Raw genomic sequence first — 27,029 nt, forward strand, 5'->3', positions numbered from 1 at the left:
GTCTGTCTGCCTCATACTTGAACATCCATTCCTGTGTCCCACACCACCAGACCAATGGCAGGAGTGGCTCCAAGGGATGCCAGTCAGATTCCAAAAAAAAGGCAGAGAAAACCAGATTGATCGTATCTAGCTTTATTCGGGAACTTACATACAAAGATCAGTGCTAAAAATCTCAAGATGGACAGTGAAGTGCCAAGAGTCACCCACGTAGAGGTCTGTGCACAATAGTGAGGATTGGGTGTTTATATACCATATCATCTAATGCTAACACGTAGGGAGAACAATCTGCCTATGTGCAGGGGAGTCTAAACAATGATTAATGGGTTATTTTTATACTAGTTAGTGGGTTTCAGTTGACGTTCCCACAAAGTCGGGTGTTTGGCGTGTTTTTCCTGGCCCAGAGTCCTTTGTGGGCAGGATCCATCTCGTATTGTTCAGGGCCCTCTCACCCTGTACACCCTTATTTGCCTCCTCCTTCAGGACCCAGTGCAGATGCCATCTCCTAAATGAAGCCTTCCTGGAATTTCTCTTCCCTGCTTTCTGTTTCTTTAGTTTTTCTACCATGGTACTTATTGTACTATATTGGAATGGTTTACTTATCTGTTTCTCCCAATGGTGGGAGGCAGGAACTGCTTATTGCTCTATGTTGCCAGTCCAGGACACATAGTAGGCCCTCAGGTACATGCTGAATGAATGAACCCAGACCATCCACATACTCAGGGACTGCATCTAATGTAGAGGCAACTCTGGGCTTGCGATCAAGAGCACATTAGTTTTCTGAGCAGCGTATAAAAGGCAGAAACGGCCTGCAAAAGGACTGGAGTAATGACACACCTTTAACACTGCTGTGACAAGCCAAGGAATAACTGCAGTGGGCAGCCTGCTGGCCTGTGGCTCTTAAAATCAGCCTAGCTCAGCTGGCATAGAAAATGCTGTAGTTTGGATCAAACCTTGCAGGAACTGTGATAAAAACTGAAGGAGGTGCTGGTCTTGAAATACAAACAGCATAGCAGAGGACAAACAATGCAGATTGCACCAAAGTGACCCTTCCAAACCACAAATATAATCATGTCACATCTCTGCTTGAAGTCCCATCAGTGGCTCCCCACTTCAGCGGAAGCTGAAGGCAAACAGCCTCATTAATCTCTTCCACTTCTTCATATTCACCCACATTATTCACTGATAATACATTCCTAGTATGAGGCACTGGAGGTTCAGGGGTAGAATTCTCGCCTTCCATGTGGGAGGCCCAGGTGTGATTCCCAGGCAATACACCTCAAGTGCAGTATGCTATGATACTGAATAGGTTTCAGGGATGCTTCCAGATTAAGATGGACTAGGAAGAAAAGCCTGGTGATCTACTTCCAAAAATCAGCCAATGAAAACTGTATGGATCACAATGGACCAATCTGCACTTGATCATGGGGATCGCGCAGGACTAGACAGCGATTAGTTCCCTTGTGCATGGGGTCACCATGAGCAGAGGCCCACAAGATGGCTAATAACAACAACATCCCTAGCGGTTTCCACCAGGCACCACACAATGCATGCCTTCGTGCCTTCTTTGTACATTCTGTTTTCTCTACCAAAAGTGCCCTTTCCTTTCATTGTCCTCAGATTTTCCTTATGAACTCATGATCATCCTATAAGACTCATTTCAACTGTCGTCTCCTCTGAGAAACTTTCCATGACCTGTCTAGGTAGAGTTGAGCATGCCTTGGTGTCTCCAATGTACTCTGTAATCTACCATATAAGGGAACAGTTGGTCATCATTTGCCAGCTTGCTCATCCCACTTGGCAGCCCCAGGCATTATGCATGTTTGTATTCTGGGAGTCTAGTGTAACGCCCAACCCAGATTAAGAACTCAGTAAATTATCTGTTTAATTGAATTTGTTGAATTCATATGGAAGAGAACACTTTATCCAAAGCTGAAAGGAAAGACTAAAGTGATCTATCCTTTATTTTTCGTTTGAAAATAGGGAACATTATCGGAATGAACTAAAATGATCAAGAATGGGCAGAAAGACCTTTATAATCAGTAACTATAAGGACACCAAACTTTTTAGTTAAATAAACTGAAGACAAGAGTAATTAAAGAAAATAATATTTAGTGGCCTTAGGGTGCAGGTAGTTAAAAATCACATGATATTTCTATATCGCTTTCTTTTAAAATGCATCAAAGCATTGTAAAAAGCCAAAAACAACCTTTTAGAAATGGCATTTTACAACAGGTATTTAAATTCTATTTTCACTGTGAGTTTATTCAGAGTAATTGTACAATAAAGAAAAGCACTTGGCCTTCAGGTCACTACACAGATATAGCTAAATTATCAGTCAGATCATATGCAATTAACCAAAAACAGCAACACAGCCGATCTCATGGGGCCAGGTTTGGGTATGAGTGACTCATAACAACATTATGTAGTTAAATGATAGGCACCTACGAGGACACTGAATTGCAGTCTACCTATGGCCTAATGAGTCCTTCCTGTGACTAAAGAGATAATGAAAGAGGTCTCAGATATGTGCAGCATTACTGGAAATTCTGCCCAAGAAGAAGCTGAGATGTCATCTTGATTCTTATTACCCAAAACTTCCAATGACACAGGAAATCTCTCCAAACATATTGCTGCCAACATTATCAGGTTGACCCTTCCATTACTAGAAAGAACAGGAAAACAACATTGGTCAAAGATTATTTTAAATCAGCTTGAAGAAATACTTGCTGACCCAGGACTTGGCTAATTCCTCAGGCTGAATAAACAGTAACGAAAAAAAACGACAGACAAACGAAGGACGAACTAGCTTCCTTCCTCCTCAAGGAATTAAAAGGGGCAAACAAGAAGGAAATCAAAAAAGCAAAAACAAAAAAAGGAACCCCTTTTTAAAGAATAAAGTTTTTGGGGGGAAGGGGGGGGGGTTTGAGCCTGCCTGGTTAAAAAAAAAAAAGGGTCCAAGTTTGAAAAGAATCAAACTAAGGAAAAAAAAGCAACCCTCAAAAAATGGCCCGGTAACCTTGGCCTTAACAAGAAGAAACCAACAAAAGGCAAAATTGCAAAAGGAACAACAAAATTTTTTTAAAGGTAATTTTTTAAGTGGAAAAAACAATCTAGTCATTTAATCACAAAACCATCCCTTACTCCCCAACAACACTTATTTCATATATAACCAAACCTGTTGCCGTGGAGTTGATTCCGACTCACAGCGACCCTATAGGACAGAGTAAAACTGCCCCATAGGGTTTCCAAGGCTGAGATGTTTATGGAAGCAGACTGCCACATCTCTTCCCCTTGGAGAAGCTGGTAGTTTCAAACCACCAACCTTTCGGTTAGCAGCTGGGTGCTTAACCATTGTGCTACCAGGGCTCCTTCAATTTCTTATACATATTTACCAAATATAAAATATATTAGGCCTCAGAGAGAATATGAAAGGTGTGGAAGACTCAGTACTTGTCCTTAAACAGTTTACAATCTACTAAAAGGACCACATCTGTCACCTAATCTTTTTTTCTTTGAAATGGTTTCAGTATATATAGTATAATCTCATGTTTTAATTAAAATTGTATATATGAAAGTCTAGAAGTGCACACACTAAAATGTTACCTGGTAGAGGAACAGCAGATTTGATTTTACTCTTTTTGTTTCTAATTTTTTTTCCTACAGTGAGGATGTATCCCTCATGTAAAAAGGAAAAAAAAGGTTATTTTATAAAAGATGAAAAACAAAACCCTCAAAATCAATCTAGGTAGCCTGGGATCTTATTCTACTTTTGAACACTTAAAAAGCACCACTGCTCAAACTCTGGAAAAGCCAGCAGAGGGTTTTGTTGATCACAAAATCTATTATAATTACCTGTTTACTTATCTGTTTCTCCCCTAGAGCGAAGAAGCTCCTTGAGGGCCGGGACCCTGTTGTTTGTTGTTATAGCTTAATGAACTACTGTGGTCCAGGCTCCCTTGGCATTGCAAACGGTTTGCACTTGGCTACTAACTGAAAGGTTGGCAGTTTGAGACCACCTGGCAGCGGCCCTTTGGAAGAAAGTCCTGGTGACCTACTTCTGTAAGATTACAGCCACTGAAAACCCGATGGAGTGCAGTTCTACTCTGTAACACGTGGGGTCACCATGAGCTGGAATCAACCCGATGGTACTGGGTTTGGGTTTTTGTTAACATGGATCCAGGCATATAATGGAAAGATGATAAACGTGTTGGAAGAAGATGGGAGGACAGAGAAGCAGGAAGAGAGGTAGGAAAGCTGGAGGCACACGCTAGAGGCTTTTACTAAAACCAGTAGTTAATGTAATCATTTTGGCTAAACAAAATCAATTAAGTAGACTGGAGGCATAAAGATGACATAACTGATCCGATATTACTTTACTGTTCAACCAACACTACTGTTGGTGGAGAGCATCCTTGAGAGACGATGGTTCATGCAAGGCTGCCTGAGTCAAAAATCGGGGAGCTATTTGCTCTCTCCCTTTTATTCAAGGGGATTTTCAAAACCTAAATAGTTTTAGAGCAAAAGCAATTTTTCAGTGCCTTGATTTTTATGCGTCTTTAAAATCAGAGACTCTCATAAAGCGTATCTAATGTACCAGGGCATCATCTTCTGTGAATGGTGCCCCCTGGAGGTGAGCAGAGGACAACCCGTGAGACCACATTCAGCAGATGTGGGCTTGTTTTGAGCTTTAAAGATCTTGCCTGGCTATAACTTTTCAGATTAGTATGGTTCGCAATGCTCCTTAGAAGCAAGAAAAGTGAGAATTTGTCTTGTTTACTTTGGACATGTTATCAGGAGGGACCAGTCCCTGGAGAAGGACATTATGCTGGGTAAAGTAGAGGGTCAGTGAAAAAGAGGAAGCCCCTCAATGAGATGGATTAACACAGTGGCTGCCAACAATGGGCTCAAGCATAACGATTGTGAGGATGGTGCAGGACAGGGCAGTGTTTCATTCTGTTGTACACAGGATCGGTATGAGTAAAAACCGACTTAACGGTACCTAACACCAACAGCAACATAGTTTAGAAGTATCACTCTTGATCCTAGCTTTGGAGACGTTTGGACATTCTGGGCCTAGGCGTGAAAGAAAATGGCTATAACAAGTATAGGAGCCCTTCATAAAATAATGTTGTTTTTGTTGTTAGTAGCTGTCTAGTCAGCTCCAACTCATGACAATCACATGTACAACAGAACAAAATGTTGCCTAGTCCTGCGCCATCTTCATGATCATTGATATGTCTGAGTCCACTGTTGTGGTTATTGTGTAGTGCCTTCCACCCTGTGCGCTCATTTTTCAGCACTATACCCATTGCACTGAGTCGATTTCAACTCACAGTGACTCTGAGACAGAGCAGAACTGTCCCATAGGGTTTCCAAGGCTGTAATCTTTACGGAAGCAGACTGCCACATCTTTTGAACCACTGATCTTTTGGTCAGCAGCCAAGTGCCTAACCAGTGTGCCACCAAGGCTCCTCTTTCAGCACTATACTGAACAATATTCTGTTGTGTTCCATAAAGTTTCATAGGCTAATTTTTGGAAGTAGATTGGTAGATCTTTCTTTCTAGACTGTCTTAGTCTGGAAGCTCCATTGAAACCTGTCCACCATAGGTGATCCTGCTGGTATTTATAACACCAGTGGCATAGCTTCCAGCATCACAGTAACACACAAACCACCACAGTACAACAAACTGACAGATGAATGTGGTCATAAAACAATAATTAGCATTTATTAAGCACTTGCTGTACATCAGTTGTTGTTGTCATTAGTGCCGTCAAGTCGGTTCCGACTCATAGCAACCCTATGTACAAATGAATGAAACACTGCCCGGTCCTGCACCATCCTCACACTCATTGTTGTGCTCGAGCTCATTGTTGCAGCCACTGTGTCAATCCATCTCATTGAAGGTCTTCCTCTTTTTTGCTCACCCTCTACTTTACCAAGCATGATGTCCTTCTCCAGGGACTGATCCCTTCTGATAACATGATGAAAGTATGTGAGACGTAGTCTCGCCATCTTTGCTTCTAAGGAGCATTATGATTGTACTTCTTCCAAGACAGATTTGTTCGTTCTTTTGGCAGTCCATGGCATATTCAATATTCTTTGCCAACACCACAATTCAAAGGCATCAATTCTTCTTCAGTCTTCCTTATTCATCGTCTAGCACGCACATGAGGTGAGTGAAAACACCATGGCTTGGGTCAGGCGCACCTTAGTCTTCAAGGTGACATCTTTGCTTTTCAACACTTTAAAAGGGAGGTCTTTTGCAGCAGACTTGCCCAATGCAATGAGTCTTCTGATTTCTTGCCAGCTGCTTCCATGGGTGTTGACTGCGGATCCAAGTAAAATGAAATCCTTAACAACATCAGTCTTTTCTCCGTTTATAATGATGTTGCTTATTGGTCTACTTGTGAGGATTTTTGTTTTCTTTATGCTGAGGTGTAATCCATACTGAAGGCTGTGGTCTTTGATCTTCATCAGTAAGTACTTCAAATCCTCTTCACTTTCAGCAAGCAAGGTTGTGTCATCTGCACAATGCAGGTTGTTTATGAGTCCTGTGCATCAGAGTGCTATCTATCTACCTATGCATCTAATCTTTAATTCTCACAATAACCATGCAAAGTAGACATCATGCCCATTTTACAGATGAGGAAAATAGGCTCAGAAAGGTTCAGTTTGGTAATTTTCCCAAAGGCACATACAGCTAATAAACGGTAGAGCTACAATCCAAGGTCTGACAAGTAATCCCAAACTGGTTCCTCTTCACCACTGACCTGAAGAAACGCAGCAACTTGTACCAGGTATTCTGTTGACATGTTATAAAATTTTAACCTTTTTGCCTGTCCTTATTTTACTTTACCTTATGTATGTCTCTTGCTTCTTGTTTTTCCCTTTTCTAGTTTCAAGTACTATTCCTCCTCTGTTTTTGTGACATTTGAGAAACACTAGTTGAAAATTTTTTAAACAGTATCTACAGATCTTCTGAGAAAAAGCACCACGAAAATAATCTTTAAAGAACATACCATATTGTATGGATAAATTTATTTAGGTTTTCAGACGCCCATAATATTGGACAAATAAATTGTCTCTGAAGCATCATATTGACATATATATTTAGAGATTAGAGCCATTTTTTCCAATCAGAAATAACATTTGCTTTTGTAATGATTATTAAGTATAATTCTCATCCTCAGCCAAGATTTCCACAATGCTTAGATAAACAAAAAGCGAGCTGAATACTGAGATTCTTCAGCTTTTTCTTCTTTTTGCACAGTGTGATAAATAATGATTAAAAGTATTAAATAGATGTTAACAATACAAAACAGAACCATTTCCAATGCTCTGCAGAATGCAGGCTTCATATCCCTGGGATGCCAACCTCCTGACAGCTATAAAGTCAAACCTATATGCTTTATTTTCTACAGCCACGGAGTCCTTTTTAAAAGTAAGTAGAGCCTAAAAGTGAGACATTAATAGCTGGTATTCAGGATGATCTAGCTTCTCTACAGGAGACAGGATCTGTTATCAAAAGAAAAAAAAAAAAAGATCTCCACAGAAATCATTTAAAATGATCTTGCAACAACAACAACAAAAGACGCACAAGATTATCAAAGTCCATTGAAATAACAAGCACCTAAACGTGCTACAAAGGAAGGTAGCTATCACATGGAGCTGGGTTTTACTAACAGTATGTCAATCGGAAATAAGAATATAAATAAATCATCCTTAACTGGAATGCACATGTATACCTTGCTCCACAAGATGGACAGGCTCCGAGAAAGTTCTATATAAATAAAGTTTTTTTTTTTCAGAATTGCTAAGAGTTAAAAAAACAAAAAACAAAAAAACCTAGTGAAATCTTGCAGTGAATTCCCTTGTGAAGGAAGAAATGTTTTTAAATGGTAAACAAATATCTGCTTTGACTCCTTACCTTAAAATTTTTTAAAGAAATTTTTATAATAAAGGAAGACTTGTATAACAGCTATATATTTGAAAAATGAGGCAAACCTGCACATCACTGCAAGTAATATGGAAAGCAGAGAAAAAGCGAGAGGGCTGGCTTCCGTTTTACATTTGGTATTTAAATGCCACAGTGATAACTGAACACTGCAGTGTAAAGAGTCAAATAAATTATTGTTAAACTGTCTTGTAAATTGCTCAGGCCTGCAGTCCCTCGTCAATAAAATACATGCCTTGCCTGTGGTTTATTCAAGACTACAGACATTCAGAGTAATCAATCATTCCAGGCAGACTTTTATAGACTTGCCAGCATTGAGAGCTAATACTTTATTGAATGTAGGCATTTCATTAGTAGGTATTATTAAAGAACAATTTTCATATTAAACAATTTCCTATATAAAGTAACCTTCTGGTATGCTGACTTGCAAATGACAGGGTTATTTTGAGTTCACCCCACAGACAGCTAATAACTCATGTTTCTATTTCCTGATTTTATAGAACACATTCTTTCTGCTGTCATCGAAAAATAGTTTCTGAACAAATATTCTCCAAGATTTTTCTTATGCTATCATCCTACAAACTAAATATTTTAAGACAAACCTGAAATGCTAACACTACATACTGTGATATTTCTTATGCTATAAAGGAAATTGTACTGTAATTTCTAACTATCTCATAGTTGATGGATTAATTAGAGCCATTCTACCATAAAAGAACACCATTTAACAGATACCATTTTCCATGACAGTTTAAAACACCATTTTGACCTTTTATTTTAAAAAAAACAAAAAAACTGTGACAAGTGGCTATTAATTCAATGCACAAATTTTATCTATTCTATCTAAATTCTATTTATCTAGTTTGCTAGAAAATGAAATAATGATCTAAATTTAACAATATAAATGATGGAGGAATATTAATTTGGAAAAGTATATACTTTTATATGGCTTCTGGCATATAGACAGAAGTATTCAAGCAAATGAAACCATTTGATCAAAAGCAAATATTATGGACAAAATCCACAATCAGTGGAAAGAGATTCCAAGCCCCCTTCCTTACTATGGAAATTCACTGGTTATAGTACTTAAACTGCAGGTCTTACTTTAATTGTAACTTTTGTTAACAGATCTTTAACAAGATACCATGGCTGATTATGTAATGTTGGTGAAATGCTTCTGCGGTTTCTCAGCTCTGTACCCAAAGCCAAAAAACAACACAAAAAATTCTGTTAATATTCTAGGCAGTGTTTTAAACAAGAATACCTTCTAAGTCGACTGCTGCTTCTAGGTGTAGGTCTACAAGCTCCTGAACGATTTCAGTATGAGAAATGGTAAACGATACAAAGGTTAATATAAATTTTCAAACTACTCAAACTTTATAACATTTTAACGGACACCATCGAAGAACATAGTGTCCCTTCCCAGATGATGTGCCATACAATCAGTCGGAAAGGTGTGACAATGCATTTGATTACAACCAGCCAGTTGGAAGAACTATCAAATAAACAATCTGGTTACTGCTGCCTTGCTAGAAAACTGATCATTCTTACTGGTGAAAATTAATAATCACTTTTTAAAAAAGATTAAAACAAAACCAGCTTTATGAATTACTGCACAGATTCTCTCTAATACACAGTAACTAAATCAACAGTTCACCTAATCATTATTACTACAGCATAGTTTAATATGTTGGATATAAATAATTGTCACTAAAAAATCATCTGCTGCGTGTTCAGATAAAGCTATAGAGATCTGCCTTGTTACCTAGCAACTGGGCAAGTAACTGCCATACTGCCAAAAAAAAAAAAAAAAATCCTTATTTTTTTAAGTAGCAAGAATGTTCACAAAACTCCACATTAAGATGTCGATAAATTCAAAGTATATATTAAGGTACAATTGCTAACTATTTCACATGCGTGCATAGCCTACATTTTGAAATACCATGTAGTAATGAAAACTGTCAATGTTTAAATTTTTTATTTGAGCAGATCATGAACAACACTTTGTACAGTCTTTTTTTTTTTTTTAAAGAATCACCATACAATACTAATTTTAAAATTTGTACTGTCTTATGAACAAAGGAATTCCAACAAGATCTTACGTACTGACTTCTATTTATCGAAAGGGTAATGCTTATTTATTTAAAATACAATAAAACTGTTCTGTGTAATTAGCTCACTGTCAGGGATCCCTAATTACCTCTTGCATTTCATATAACAGTTTAATGAATTAAATTTATTTCATTGTCAGGGGAGGCTCACTTGACATCTAATCTAAGTTCTGTTTCACTTTTGCTAAGAATCTGGACTCCAAGACTGTGTCTGTGCGTAAAATTCTCTCTATAAGAGCAACAGGTGATTGGAGCAGTTATACCATTTGACTTCTGCGGTCCAAAATTCAGTAGTTGGACAGTCTTTCAACCCCAGTGTGAAAGCAATTCCTTCTGGTGTGTGATGCAGGCTGACTGGACATGGCCCTCATGATGATGGTGGTGTAAGAGTGAGAAAAGGATGCATCACTCCACTCAAGCTGAGACTGTTCTGTGGGCAGATAGAGGAGCACTTAACAAGGTCTTCAAAGTAACCCAAACCCATTGCTTACATGACACTCCTGTGTTGGTGTAATGTATAATGTTTTCATTTATCAATTCAAGAGGCTCTTCAGATTATTACATGGAATTAATATAAAGAAGCCTAATTAAGGAAGAGCTAACCTGGAAATTAAGCACTTGGTAGTAGAACCCACCACATTGTTTTCACTGGCTTTAACTCATTCTCACATTATTACAAACTTATCTTCTTTGATTTGAGGAGTACTATGTATTAAATCATATTATTATATAATATGTATTAAATAAAATGACACATTGCATTGGGCAAATCTGCTGCAAAAGACCTCTTTAAAGTGTTGAAAAGCAAAGATGTCACTTTAAGGACTAAAGTGTGCCTGGTCCAAGCCATGGTGTTTTCAATTGCTTCATATGCATGCAAAAGCTGGACAATGAATAAAGAAGACCAAAGAAGAACTGATGCCTTTGAATTAAGGTGTTAGTGAAGAATACTGAATATATCATGGACTGCCAAAAGAACAAACAAATCTGTCTTGGAAGAAATACAGCCAGAATGCTCCTTAGAAGCAAGGATGGCGAGACTACATCTCACATACTTTGGATATGTTATTAGGAGGGAGCAGTTCTTGGAGGACATCATGCTTGGCAAAGCATAGGGTCAGCAAAAAAAAGGAAGACCCTCAACAAGATGGATTGACACAGTGGCTGCAATAATGGGTTCAAACATAGCAACAACTGTGAGGATGGCGCAGCACTGGGTAGTGTTTCGTTCTGCTGTACACAATGTATTTTGTCACTGAGTCGGAACCAACTCGACAGCATCTAACAACAACGTGTATTAATTGTGCTAAATAAATCAGAGTTATTTGTAGTCTGTAGAAGAAAGGAGAATAATCTGTTTGAGTTGGAGGTGTAGGCTTTAGGAGAAGACAGCAGTTCTGCAAACTGGTTAAAGATAATTGGCCATGTTCATCACATTTTACTAGAGGGGAATGGAAATGTTTGATATGGTTGCAGTGTTTTTCTTTTAAACAATAATTTCACGTATGTTATCTCATTCAATGCTCACATCTATATAACACAGGGAATACCCAAATTGATACTGCAATTTGACCAATGGGGAACTGAGGCTAAGAGCATGGCCCACTGAAGCCCACAGGAGCTGGTAAGCATCAGAGAGAGGACTCATTTTTCTAGATTCCCAGGCCAATGGCTTTTATAAAACATTTACTTTAAGTTCAAGTGAGTAAAATTATTTGTTTATATTTGTTGTTGTTGTTATGTGCCATCGATTTAGTACTGACTCACAGTGACCCTGTATACAACAGAACAAAACACTGCCCCGTCCTGCGCCATCCTCACAATGGTTGCTGTGTTTGAGCCCACTGTTGCAGCAACTTTGTCAATCCATCTCATTGAAGGTCTTCCTTTTTTTTGGTGACCCTATACTTTACCAAGCATGACGTCCTTCTCCAAGAATTGCTCCCTCCTGATAATATGTACAAAGTACGTGTGACGAAGTCTTGCCATCCTTGCTTCTAAGGAGCATTCTGGTTGTACTTCTTCTAAGACAGATTTGTTCATTCTTCTGGAAGTCCACAATATATTCAATATTCTTCACCAACACCATAATTCAAAGGCATCAATTCTTCTTTGATCTTTTTTATTCATTGTCCGGCTTTCATATGCTTATGAGGTGATTGAAAAGACCACGGCTTGGATCAGGCACACCTTAGTCCTCAAAGTGACATCTTTGCTTATTAACTCTTTAAAGAAATCTTCTGCAGCAGATTTGCCCAATGCAATACGTCGTTTGATTTCTTGACTGCTGCTTCCATGGGCATTGATTGTGGATCTAAGTAAAATGAAACCCTTGACAACTTCAGTCTTTTCTCCGTTTATCATGATGTTGCTTATTGGTCCAGTTGTGGGGGGTTTTGTTTTTTTTATGTTCAGGTGTAATCCATACTGAAGGCTATAGTCTTTGATCTTCATCAGTAAGTGCTTCAAATCCTCTTCACTTTCAGTAAGCAAAGTTGTGTCATCTGCATACTGCAGGTTGTTAATAAGTCTTCTTCCAATCCTGATGCCCTGTTCTTCTTCAGATAGTCTAGATTCTTGGATTATTTGCTCAGCATACAGACTGAATAAGTATGGTGAAAAGATACAACCTTGATGCACATCTTTCCTGATTTTAAACCATGCAGTATCCCCTTGTTCTGTTCAAATGACTGCCTCTTGGTCTAGATACAGGTTCCTCACGAGCGCAATTAAGTGTTCTGGAATCCCATTCTTTGCAATGTTATCCATAATTTGTTACGATCCACACAGTAGAATGTCTTTTGCATAGTCAATAAAACACAGGTAAACATCTTTATGGTATTCTCTGCTCTCAGCCAAGATCCATCTGACATTAGCAATGACATACTTCATTCCACGTCCTCTTCTGAATCTGGCTTGAATTTCTGGCAGTTCCCTGTCAATGTACTGCTGTAACCATATTTAAACGATCTTCAGCAAAATTTTACCTGCATGTGATATTAATGATACTGTTTGATAATTTCCACATTCAGTTGGATCACCTTTCTTTGGAATGGGCATAGATATGGATCTCATCAGTCGGCTGGCCAGGTAGCTGCCTTCCAAATTTCTTGGCATAGACGAGTGAGCACTTCCAGCATTACATCCGTTTGTTGAAACATCTCGAATAGTATTCCATCAATTCCTGAAGCCTTGTTTTTTGCCAATGCTTTCAGTGCAGCTTGGACGTATTCCTTCAATACATCGATTCCTGGTCATATCCAGGAGAAATGGCTGAATGCCAACCAATTCTTTTTGGTACAGTGACTCTGTGTATTCAACCTTTTTTTGATGCTTCCTGTGTCATTCAATGCTTTGCCCACAGAATCCTTCAATACTGTAACTTGAGGCCTGAATTTTTTCTTCAGTTCTTTCAGCTTGATAAATGCAGAGTGTGTTCTTCCCTCTTGGTTTTCTAACTCCAGGTTTTTGCACATTTTGTTATAGTACTTTACCTTTCTTCTCAAGCCACCCTTTGAAATCTTATGTTCAGGTCTTTTACTTCATATATTTCTTCCGTTTGCTTTAGCTACTCTACATTCAAGAGCAAGTTTCAGTTCTCTTCTGACATCCATTTTGGTCTTTTCTTTGTTTTCTGTCTTTTTAATTAACTTTTGCTTTCTTTATGTATCATGTCCTTGATATCATCCCACAACTCGTCTGGTCTCCAGTCATTCAGCTTCAACTTGAACCTGCATATGAGCAATTGATGGTCTGTTCCACAGCTGGCCCTTGGCCTTGTTCTAACTGATGATATTGAGGTTCTCCATTATCTCTTTCCACAGATGCAGTCGATTTGATGTCTATGTTTTCCATCTGGTGAGGTCCACATGTATAGTCACTATTTATGTTGTTGAAAAAAGGTATTTGCAATGAAGTCATAAAAATCTATCATGTGATGTCCATGTTGTTTCTATCACTGAGGCTGTATTTTCCAACTACCGATCCTTCTTTGTTTCCAACTTTCCCATTCCGATCACCAGTAACTATTATTGCATCTTGATTGCATATTTGATCAATTTCAGACTACAGAAGTTGGTAAATATCTTCAGTTTCTTCATCCTTGGCATTAATCGTTGGTGCATAAATTTGAATGTCATATTAACTGGTCTTCCTTGTAGGCATATGGATATTATCCTATGACTAACAGCGTTGTACTTCAGGATAGATCTTGAAATGTTATTTTTGATGAAGAATGTGATGCTGCTCCTCTTCAACTTGTTATTTGCGGTATAGAATACCACATGATTGTTCTATTCAAAATGGTTAATACCAGTCCATTTCAGCTTACTAAGGCCTAAGATATCTATCTTCAAGTGTTCTATTTCATTTCTGACAGCTTGCAATCTTCCTTGATTCATACTTCCACATTTTGATTATTAATGGATGTCTGCAGCTGTTTCTTCTTATTTTGAGTCATGCCACATTAGCAAATGAAAGTCTTGAAAGCTTTGCTCCATCCACATCATTAAGGTTCACTCTACATTAAGGAGGCAGCTCTTCCCCAATACTTTGAGTGCCTTCCAACCTGAGGGGTTTGTCTTCTGACACTCTATCAGACAATGTTCTGCTGCTATTCATAAGGTTTTCACTGGCCAATTTTTTTAGAAACAGATCACCAGGTCTTTCTTCCTAGTCTTATCTGGAAGCTCCGCTGAAACCTGTCCACCATGGGTGATCTTGCTGGTATTTGACATACTGGTGGCATAGCTTCCAGCTCACAGCAACACGCAAGCTACCACAGTATGACAAACTGACAGAGGAGTAGTGGTCAGTTTATATAGATAATCTTAAATTTTATTTTTTATATGTACTCTGTACACACATATATACATTTGAATTATAAAAATTATGAGGTGTTTATGTGCAAGGCATTGTGGTAGACACTTTCAGACTGAAGCAATGTCATAATGGCTATTGTACTTGCCCTCAAGTAGTTTATGGTCTCATAGAGAATATAACGTGTGTGCAAATACCAAATCACAAAGCACAGAAAATTGTAAGAGTTCAGAGATGGGCTGGACTAGTACTTCTAATTAAAAACCATATGGAAAAAGTGACAGAAATGACCTGGAACAAAGGATAGGTTTTAAAATAGCATGAGCAAAAGCATAGGGAAAGGTATGTTTGTGATGCAGTCCTAGTCTACCAAAATCTCCAGTTTAACCCTTTTGCTGGTTAATCTGTTATATAACGGTTCATCTTCCCACTGAAGAGGAAGTATACTTCCATTTGCTTTGGTAAATGAGGTCATCAAAATATTTTTCAGTTTCTTGATAGAACTGTATGTTTTAAGATAAATTATACTAGGTTTTAAAGTTAGAGGGAAGATTGGCTCCACAAATGAGAGGCATAAAGTCCAGAAAGATTAAGTAGCTGGAAGTTGTGTAACTACACAATTCCTTAAATAAGCAAATATATGTAAAGCACACAGAGCAGTGCCTGCCACACCAAAAGGACTGTATGTGTCTGCTACTGTTATTATTATTATTATTAGCAATTCAGATCTAGAATCTATGCTTCCTGATTTCTAAAACAGTATTCTTTTCACTAAGTACATTGCTTCAAAATATAGCAGTGCTTTAAAATGCACAATGTGTATCTTCTGTAAGAAAAAGCTGTATTTTAATTGTTGTTGTTGTTAGGTGATATCGAGTTGGCTCTGACTCATAGCAACTCCATGTATAACAGAACGAAACGTTGCCTGGTCCTGCACCAGTCTCACAATCATTGCTATATTTGAGTTCATTTTGCAGCCATTGTGTCAATCTATCTCATTGAGAGTCTCTCCTTTTTTTTTTGCCAACCTTTTACTTCACCAAGCATGAGGTCCTTCTCCAGCAATTGGTCCCTACTGATGATGTGTCCAAAGTGAGTGGGGTGAAGTTTCACCATCCTCGCTTCTAAGAAACACTCTGGCTGTATTTTCTCCAGGACAGATTTAATTGTAAAGAGTGTATATTAAATAGAAATGTATATAGAGATTCACTTTGAAAACAGAAAAAAAATAAACCTTCGTAACTAATTATTTATAGTAATTTGGCTGAAATCAAATCTTTATCACCTTCAAATACACGTTAATCGATATGCTAATAGCTAAAAACAAGTCTAAATGATCTCCAAAAGGCAACACTACTAGTGTTACTGTATAGACCTAAATGTATACAATTTCCCACCTTTAAAGATGTTCTCTGATCTATATTTCTCACTAATTAATACCAACCATTAACCTGCTACATTTATACTGAAGGATTTCAGACATTTGTTGGATTAAGGACAGCTTACTATGAGACTAAAGAGTTTATAGATACATGCATCTTGATTAGTGTATATTTGTTATACATTTTGCTATGTTCACATTCTCTCTCCATAGGTGGTCTCATCCAGGTACACAGCTTTAGATAGCATGTATATGCTGAAACTCTCAGATGTGTATCTAGAGTTCTGATGTTCCCTTTTGTTTCATACTAGTAGATTCAACCACCTGCCTGACATTTCCATGTGGATGTCAAGTTTCTCAAACTTAACATGCTTAAAGTAGAACTCTTGATTCCTTCTCCCACCACTAGCCCAATGAGTTCATCATCCACTCAACTGCTCAGGTCAAAAATTTAGGAGTCACCCAGAACTCCTCTTTCCTCCATCTTTCAAATCCATTCGTCATCAAGATTTATCTCCAAAACATACCCCAGAGTCTGATTTAAGATGGCTAATCTAAACTGCTGTACGGAACTTCCGCCACCTAAATATCTAACAAAAAAAGAAAAAACAATAAACATTGAGGTGGGGGTGGGGGAAAGTACTGACAGCAACCAATGAAGGAAAGAAACAAACAAATATAATGAATCCCAAATTTTCAGTCAAGGAAAGAAACAGAAGACTCTGGAGCAGGATGAAGAGGCAAAGTGTTGCTTAGTTCTCAACCCTGTTCTCAGTCCCTAGAGAGGTGATTCATCAAATTTTTGAGAATTCTCACTAATAACCCTGAATTCAGAGAAAAGTACACTCAGCAAATATCCTTGTTTCCTCTTTTTACTAAGAAGTAATGGAAATGTATTGTATGGATTGAGTTCTATCCCCCAAAAATATCTGTCAACTTGGCTGGGTCATGATACCCAGTATTGTATAATTGTGTATCATTTTGTAATCTGATGTGATTTCCTTATGTATTGTAAATTCAATCACTATGATCTAATAAGATAGATTAGTGGCAGTTATACTGATTAGGTATACAAGATTGGATAGTCTTAAGCCAATCTCTTTTGAGATATAAAAGAAAGAAGCGAGCAGAGACACATGGGAACTTCATACCACCAAGAAAGCAGTGCTGGAGGCACAGCCCATCCTTTGGACCTGAAGTTCCTGTGCAGAGAAGCTCCTAGACCAAGGGAAGACTGATGCATCACAAGGACCTTCCTCCAGAGCCGAGAGAGAGAAAAAGCCTTCTCCTGGAGCTAATGCCCTAAATTTGGACTTATAGCTTACTGGACTGTGAGAGAATAAACTTCTCTTTGTTAAAGCCATCCACTTGTGGTATTTCTGTTATGGCAGCACTAGATGAGTAAGACATGTATGAAATAGGAAAACAAAACAAATGGCTGACTCAAATGGAATTGAAGGGTCCCAGGCTACCCACTATATTGGAGAAACTCATGATGTCCTAGATGTTATCTCCAGGGTAGTTACTAGAACCCTTGAGTTAATCGGAAAGAGGCAATACTGGGTATCTCCCACACACTACCCCAAATTTAGTGAAATAAATACTGATATTGGGCACATTTTATAAGATCTGAGAAAGCAGAGCCCAGGAAATCTAACCAAGACTGCATACAGCTTGAGCTGAGATGTCTCCCTCCCTCTTCGGACTGCAAAAAAGTGGTTAGATCCAGGCAACAAAATATGGCTCAAAGAAGAAAGCAATCTGGTCCGAAGATATTTGAGAAGTTATCCCCATCATATCTGGGCAAAGATGACCAAGCACAGCAAGATGAAAAGAAATATCATGGCAAACATGCAAATATTCAAAAGGCAGGGAGGAAGGAAAGAAGAAGGGAGGGGGAGAGAATGAGGAAAGAAATAGAGGGAAAGAGAAGGAGGGAAGAAAAGGGTTAGAGGGAGAAAAGAACATACTAAGCAATAGTCACAGCATAAAAAAATTAATCTATAACGACTTTATTCAAAAAAAGAGAGGAAAATTCTCACACAAATTTCCTTCAATAGAAGAATTAATTCAATAAAATAGAAGCTCAAAGATAGTATAATGAAACAACTGAATGTGACATAAACAGAGACTGGGGACCTAAGAAAACAAATTAAGGACCAAACAGCATCATTTTAGAACCAATAAATAAATCAGAAGCATCAAGAAATAGAATAGGAAGGCCGAATTACCAACACAGAGGAAAGGACTGACATACTCACTGTGAATGCAGATGAAAATTACAAAAAGATTAAATTATAAAGACACTAATAGATATGGAATATAGATAAAGATGATCCAAAGCAAGGATAATTGGTGTTCCAACAGTAACAATATAAACAGAATAAAAGATGTATTCAAAGATATGATACATTTTTTTATCAAAGCAGAGAAAACAGTATCAGCAGATTTAAAGAGCACATTGTATTGCAGAAAATTTTGACACAGAATATTCAACACCTATGCTATGCTATTGTGTTATGATAAAGAAACAATTCTTTGAGATCCAAGCAGAAAGAGCAAATCACCTACAAAGGGTAGCCTCAAACTCCAAAGCAAACTTAATGCTATTAAACAATGGAGTAATTGCTGCAAAGTTCTAAGGGAAAGAAACCATGACTCAAGAATATCATACTCAGCCATGATACTGTTCAATTAAAAAAGTAACAGGAATACATCCTCAAATACTTTTTCAAAAAACTTCAGAAGTACAGTAGCCGTAAGTACTTCTTGAAATATGAACAAAATGCAACTGACAATGAAATCTAGCAAATTAGAAATGACAAAGCTACAGTAAAAGACTGGGAAGGATCAAATCCATTTTAATATAAAAATTCATACCAAATAACCATAGAAATTATGATTATAGAATAACATGTAAAAGTTATAAACATGGCCCATATAAAATTAACTAATAAAATTGTTACATGGGGACAGAGGAGGTGGCCATAGTGTGGCAGTACTATCCTTCATTGCGAGGAATCAATCACAAGTGCCTAAATTGGAATATGTAGTTGAAAAAGCATAATGACTCCAGCTATGGAAACTAAAGCTGAAGCTTCAAGACTTAAAATTTACAGGGTGATTTGCTTTTTCCCAAGCCCTGGTAGGGGTCACAATAATGCATTCACGTGGTCATGGTTTTTGTAAAATTTGCAAAATATTCTCCGTTTTCTTAAAGAGGGGCCCCATATTTTATGACCTTCCAACAAAATCTGATCCAGCCCTGCCCCAATCCCTTATCATTTTTTATAATCATGTTTCTTAAGCATGAGGGGAGATCTTTTAGGAAATATCTTTTGTAGTAAGGAAAGAGCTGAAGCTCAACAATTATTTCAGAGCTCTGGTGGCACAGTAGTTAAGAGTTAAGAGCTCTCCTGCTAACCAAAAAGGATGGCAGTTCGAATGCAACAGCTGCTCCTTGGAAACCCTATGGGGCAGTTCTCCTCTGTCCTATAGGGTCACTATTAGCCAGAATCAACTTGATGGCAATGGGTTTGGTTTCGGTTTTTCTTTATTTCTCTTTTTTCTACTGTTAAATGTAAGGTAAAAAATGAATGGTTTTTATTTTTTTTAAAAAAATAGCATCTCCAGTACGACTCCATTATTATAAGAGGATTTCTGTCTATTCATGAATCCATTTATCAATCTTTTTGTATACATGCATAGAAAGACACCTTGAATGATGTTAGCCTAATGTTAAAGATGGTTAATTTCTGGGTGGTGGGATTTAGGATAATTAAAAAAATTAAATCTTTGCATTATGTGCACTGCTTGAATTATTTACAATGACCGTATGTCAAAATTTTCAAAAAATAACAATGATTTTTTTCCTTAAAAAATGCCAATGTATTAGCAGGTACTGTTCTGTTAGGGCTGCTATGAGTCGGAACCGACTCAATGGCAACGGATTTTTTTTAAAAATTCTGGATGGTGAGAACTATGGATACTTACTATTTCCCTAATTGTAGTTTCCTTTATTTTTTAAATTAAAAAAAATTCAAAAGTTTGAAATTCTAACTCTTGCCAGATCTCTTCTTTTTTTAATGCCACTGTCCTAGTCCAAATCACCATCGTTTCTCACCTGGACTACTTCAACAGTCTTCAGCGTGGTGCTCCTGTGTCCATTCTCACCCTCATATCATGCAGTTTTCACACAGCAGCCAGTGTAGTCTTTTCAAAGGTAAAGCTATCACACTCCTACTTTAAATTCCCCATTGGCTTCACACTGTTTTTAGAGTAAACCCCAAACTCTTTGCCATGGCCAGCAAGGCTGACCTGAGTTGACCAGGATCCAGACACACTGGACTACCCTCTGTTCCCCAAACACACAGCATTTGTCCCCATTGCCCCCCAGGGCTTTTACACCTGCTGTGCCCTCTGCCTGGAATGCTCCTGTCCCAGCATCTCTGCATGGCTGATTCCTTATCACCATTCAGGTCTGTGCTTGAGGGTTAGGGTTAGAGTCTCTTCGAGAGAAAAACCTTCTCTAAACAACTTTTTAAAAGTAGCATCCTGCCAGCTACAAATCACTCTCAACCACTTCACACGTAAGTAATACATTTATCGGTATCTGAAATTATCTTCTTCATTTACTTCCTTGTTTTGTATCAGACCTCCCTCACTAAATATTTGCTCTATAAAATAGGGACCTTGTCTATCTTGTGTATCATTATATCTCCAGCCCTAAGAACAGTGGCTAGAAGATACTAGCCCTTCAATAAAGATTTCTAAAATGCATGAATACACACAGATTTTTTCTCAGTCTCAAGAGGAGGGTTGTGTTTGCAAAATTGTCCTTTAAGTCAGTTATCTAGAGTTCAGAATGCACTTTCTTCAAATAAGCCAAAGTACACAAATAATGATTAAACACCAAAGTTTGCCCACAAAAGTCTACTGGACTCATAATGGATTAAAATTCTATATATCTGCAACAAAAATACTAGAAAATCAACATGATAAATTATCACTGAAAAAACAGAAAACTAAAAAGCAATAACTTATTTAAATACTGTAAAAATATGTAAAAACCTTTACGTTTGACCGGTATCTCCTGATTCTGGTATTCACAGAGAAAAGCCTTACTGGTAGTTTCTCATATGGGAACATATTGGTGAAGACTTTTGTGGATATTCTGAAGGAGGCTTCAGAACATTTTCAAGGGCTATAGAAGTTTCTGGTCCTGGTTCTTTATTAGGTATAACTTCACTTAAAAATTTATAGCTCTTGGCTCCTTTGATAACAGACACATCACTAGCACTACCATGAATGCTTATCTGTCATGACTTGGGTCACTGTTTGAATTAAAAATGTAAAAGAGGAAAGGACAGAATGATTTTCCTGAAGTATTAGGAGAGAGGGGACCAAGAATAGAAGACAGGAAAGAGGACGTGTGATTTGAAAGGTACTTGAGCTACCAGCAGTGAATACGGGGGAAAGAAGTTATTCATGATGGGTGGTCAGGAGAAGGTGGGAAGAAGAGTTTCTCCTGCTAGCTACTAGGAAATTTTATGTTCTAAGACATCTTGGTTTCTGTCTGGAGTAGCTCCTGGTGGGTGAAAGAAGGGAGAGCCAGTGCGCAAATGATGCTGAAACTTGGGAGGGACTATATATTTCTAATTGGAGGCTTTGTCCCAAATTTGATTTGGCATGAATTTTTATGACTAATCTACCAGTAGGGTGAAATAAATAGCATCATTCATATCAGGAGTACCAACCACCCCTGGAAAATATTTAGAAGGCAATGCCAGACCTTTCATTCTGGAGGAAAAGCTGTATTATAACAAAATAATTTGAACCAATTATTTTTACACTAAGTTGACAGCGAAAACAGAAAGAAATGTATTAGGAGCCAAGAGATACTGCACATGGTCTGTAAGTCTTTTCTGGACAAATGAATCATGGAGATAAAGAGAAGCAGCTTATTTTTACAATTACATTTTATATTTCTAGAAAAATAACTACAACATGGTCTTGACTTCTAAGCATAGGGAAATGAGACTTTTATGAATGTTACACAACACAAAACATACCACCCGTTGCAGTTACAACTACGAGCAAATCACTCTAAAGCCTTAATTAAAACCAAAACCAGACTATAAAGCTCATGGTTATACAAAAAATATTCTAACTAAAACATGCTCAAGAAATGACACTATGCTCAAGTATTCTTAAAATATAATTTTCTCTTGCCAAGAGTTTTGGTTTTGAAATGGCCACGAAACCTAGCCCTGCTGAATGTTACTAGAGCTACAGAACGAAGTACCATTCAGACATGTGGCCCAGCATTGATGCTGAGATTCATGCCGGTGGCAGCCAGTGATTCCAACAAGTCTTCCCATGTGCCTCTGAGGCTGCTGTCTGTAGTGGCAGAGGTGCCAAACATAGCAAAGTTGTGTATTTAAGAAAATCTCAATGCGGTCATCAATTTTCCAGTGCACGTTCTCGTGGCTCGTCCTCCAAGGCCAGTAGCTTCAGTATACCCGTATGCACCTGTTGCCGTCGAGTCGATTCCGACTCATAGTGACCCTATAGGACAGAGCAGAACTGCCCTATGGGGTTTCTAAGGAGCGGCTGGTGGGTTCGAACTGCTAACCTTTTTGGTTAGCAGCCAAGCTCCTAACCACTGTGCCACCAGGGCTCCAGTTTCGGCATAGTAACAGTAATTCCAAACCTCAAAGAGAAGTATTCATAAAAATCATTTATAGACCTAGTCTGTTTAGAGATTTACCTAAAAAACAAACACACTATATTTAGTCACAGGGGATCAGAACACGCACTTTCATTTCTTCCAGTTCAAATCTTGCTTTGATCTTTTCTGCCACTCCTCCTGTTCCCGTATGAGAAACTATCAGTGAGGCTTTGCTGTATAAATACCAGAATGGAGAGATCCTGGTCAAACATAAAGATTTTTACAGAATTAATCTTGGATTTTCATCTGTTGTTTGTGGTGTTGTGCGCTGTAGAGTCGATTCCGACTCATAGCAACCCTACAGGACAGAGCAGAACTGCCACCATATGATTTCCTAGGCTATAAATCTTTACAGGAGCAGATTGTCAGGTCTTTTCTCCCATGAAGTCACTGGTGGGTTTGAACCGCCAACCCTTCTGTGAGCAGCCAAGTGCTTAACTATTGCGCCACCAGGGCTTCCTGCATTTTCTTCTAAACAAGCAAATATATTCTCACAATTTTTAAAAGAAAATGCATGACTCAGCTTAAGTCATATTTTGACTTCTAAAAAAACTGTCTCATGATTCCATGAACAGAAAGCAAAAATCAGATGAACAGGAATGATTCTTCAGCTCACACTTGAATTATAAAAAAGGTTAATTTTTACATGAAAATTACATCTACATAAAAATAGACTGCTAGAACAATGCATTCTTGACAGTTGCGTGGGAAGATAAATGCATTCATGCAAATGTTCTTTCTCAAGCAAATTATTAAATATATTGACAGTACTGCACTTTGAAAACAATCATTTTAAAGAAACCAAATATTAATACAAGAGTAAAGACATTCTGGCAAATGCAATTAATGTTTCACTCAAAAAAATGTATACAACAATTTTTCCAAGGTTTATTGATACACACTGCTATTAAATTCAATGGCAAATATTTATGCTTTGTTACTGGCTATTATCCATGGAAAGAAAAATAGGTAAGCCAAACGATAAATCTGTATTCTGTTCACATTTCTGTTAATTACCTGTGGCCTATGGAAGACCCTGTACATGGATTACCGGTATTGGCACTTGAAAATACTAACTATGCTTGAGTTACTGCTATAAAATCCAAAATGTGGGAAAAAATCGAACATACCTATGGAAATGCAAATGTCTTACTCATGAACATTAATGACTTTAATCAAGCAGATCTCCTAATTAATTTTGCTAATTGTTCATTCCTCTTGGGACATTAACTGGTTTGATGGCTATTACTATGACATATGTTGACACCAGCATCTGGTCAGAAATAGGGGCATTAATAAATTCTACCTAGTTTTTCTACAGACTCTGCCAATGCTATACCCACTGGCAACATCAAAGCATTTATTTCAATGTGATATTTAGAGCACATGTCTACCTTCCATTTAGAGAAGGGATAAAACCTGCTTTAAAACACAGGGTGCTCAAAAATCCTTATTCAATGGATGATGTAATGACAATGACCAGATAATAAACCAGAAAACATTTGCCAACATTTAAAATAGAAGAATAAGATCATGAATGATTATTAGGAATGACTTTTCTGTACAATATACTATGGCTAATTTACACCCTATTCAGAATATGTAGAACAACTTTAAACAAATATTACAATTTTAAAGAAAGTGGTTTCCTAACATTACATTCCCTAACAAACGTACAATATACAGTAAATTGACAAGAAATATATCAGACTTCATGTAATCAAATCTGGTCAAACTTGAAAACTTTCAGATTGTTAATAACTATTCAGTGATGATCACTTTAAATTGCTGACAAAAAAAGCTTTTACAATTTTTTAAAAACTAACTACCTGCAAATATCTTATTAAATATTGTATCATGCTGCATATGTATTTCAAAATTAATTTAATGGAAATTAATCTCTGAGTAGAGGTAAAACACTTTGCTTTCTCTCTCTGGGCCCCTCTTAGTACAGCTGTAATAGTGTGCAGTCCTCTATTACTCTACACAATAGCGTGATCTATTATCACTCTACTGTCACTGAAACCAACGCCCCCCTGCCCGGAAAAAAAAAAAAAAATTGCTCCTGCTAAAAGTGTAAAGGTGCCGCAGGCAAACTGACTCCAATCTAGTAAAATGAAGTTTTGGCAATTAGCAACTGCAGGACAAAGTTCTTATCCCTGAAAAAGGAGCACTAATTCTTAGCTTCCTTTTCCAACATTCTGTTTCCTTTATTAAAAGCAACAAACAAGCAAAACAACCTTTGTAACAAAGCTTTTGTATGACACTGCTACTAAATCTCCCAAGCAGCAGCATCTGTTTTAACTTCCTCTGTACCCAAGTTATTCCATTTCTCCTCTGAGTCCAAAGGAGCCACTGCCATCACACCAAGAGCTACTCCGGATTGACAGGAAAGAACGGACACTTGTGAAGAAGCCTTTTACCATGCAATAATGCCCAAACCAGTCATTATAGCCTATTCTGTCACAGAACCGTCAACGCCATGGACTCAAATAACCCAGGTACCACCGGCACCACAAGATCATCTGTTGAGTACAAAAAACGGAGGGTTGGAAGGGATCTCTGAGAGGTTTTCTAATCTATTCTCCTCTCTCCCTTCCTGCACCGAACTTCAACCTGAATCTACCCTACTGTCAAAATTCCCAAAGAGGACAATTACACACTCCCTTGGTAACTTGTCTCTACGTGCAGAAAAGTCTTCAGCTGAACCAAAATTCCTTATGCTGCAGTTCCAACACTATTTCGTCTAGTTCTGTCTTTAGGGTTGCAGAAGTCAGCATAGCAGCATCCTAATAAGAGTTTAAGAAACCTTAAGGACCCCAAAGTTCACATGCTCCCAATCTACTGATAAAACATGTTCAGGTAAAACACATGCAGCACGGGGACTGAATTTCTAGTCCTCCAAAACTAACATTTCAGTCGCTGAGAGAGGAGAAATGATAACTGCAGCAAGGACTAGCCTTCCCGGCCAATCTCGGAGAATGCACAGCCTTCCTAAGATGCCCGTTTTAGTGGCTCATGTTTACAAACGGCTGGCGTTCTTAAGGGGAAAAATCAGCAGTAGCAGCATCCTTGTAGAAACAAAATCTTGTTTGGCTTTGGCAAGTTTCAGTCTGGAGTAAAATTACATCCAAGTGACAAACCACGGAAATTGGGAAACGCTGACCCGACCTTCACGAAAGCTGCAAATTGCAGCCCTGCTGCTCTGTTACTGCTCTCCAAGGCGTAGCATTGGAAAGTCCATGCCCACTTCCCCCCGTTAATCAACGTACGAATATGAGAGAGCGAGCATACTCAATACCAACCTTTCCAACGTCTATTCTTCCTGCTACTCCTTAAACGTGATTCAAAGCGCTCCTGGAAATTACATGGGGCAATGGAGTGGCTTTTTAATACTGAAGACAAATGCCCTTTGGAAAAGACATACTCATGGAAGTCAAACCATTCGGAAACATACAGCAATAGAACGCTTCAAACTCCGCGGAGCCTCAATGATGAGAAAGAAAATGGAAAATGCGCCCCAGCACGAAAAGGGTGATTAATAACCAGAACATGTTAAAAAAAGAAAAGAAAGAAAGAAAAAGAAAAAAGAAAAGCCCTGTACAGTGAAGACCGCTAGCCTAGGCGGCAACAAATGACCCGGCCAACCGTTTCCGCAGCCTTCTCGGATTTTCCGACTTGGCTTCTCTTTTTTCTGACCCAGATGCAGCACCACTCCTCGGAACCGTATGTTGGCTAGTGCGGGCCGTGGAGCGAGTAGGCAGCCGTGCCCCGCACCGCCCACCGCCACGCCGCTACTCACCCGAGCCGCTTAGTACTAGCGACGGCAGGGGCTGCGGGCTGGCCGCGAGCCAGGATACGCGAGGGCTGGCGGGCTCCGGCCCCGGAGGACGCGGACATGTGGCTGGAAGCTCCGCTCCCCTAGCCGTCGCCTCTGTGCATCTTTCTGGGCGCCCCCAACAAATGCGAGCGGCTAGGCGAGAGCGAGCGCGCGGATGACGGGCGGGAAAGGCGCCGAGCCTGGCCGCGCTGC

The 27,029-nt window shown here is 38.5% G+C and overlaps 1 protein-coding gene across 20 annotated transcripts in view; it reads right to left on the reverse strand.

Moving 5' to 3' along the window:
• The window catches only part of LOC101350473 (ankyrin repeat and sterile alpha motif domain-containing protein 1B-like), a 469,608-nt gene that overhangs the window by 146,524 nt on the left and 296,055 nt on the right, over positions 1–27,029 (reverse strand). Inside the window, exon 1 of one of the 20 annotated variants that reach the window (XM_004381266.1) lies at positions 26,799–26,944. The exons of 17 other annotated variants lie outside the window; for them this stretch is intronic. The gene's annotated coding sequence lies outside the window, so the exon portion shown is untranslated. Of the gene's footprint in view, positions 1–26,798 lie in introns of all 20 variants that reach the window. 2 more of the 20 variants (XM_023735762.1, XM_012556923.1) reach the window with 2 other exon arrangements.

The sequence above is a fragment of the Trichechus manatus genome, unplaced genomic scaffold, assembly GCF_000243295.1.
Source record: "Trichechus manatus latirostris isolate Lorelei unplaced genomic scaffold, TriManLat1.0 scaffold00081, whole genome shotgun sequence".
Lineage (NCBI taxonomy): Eukaryota > Metazoa > Chordata > Mammalia > Sirenia > Trichechidae > Trichechus > Trichechus manatus.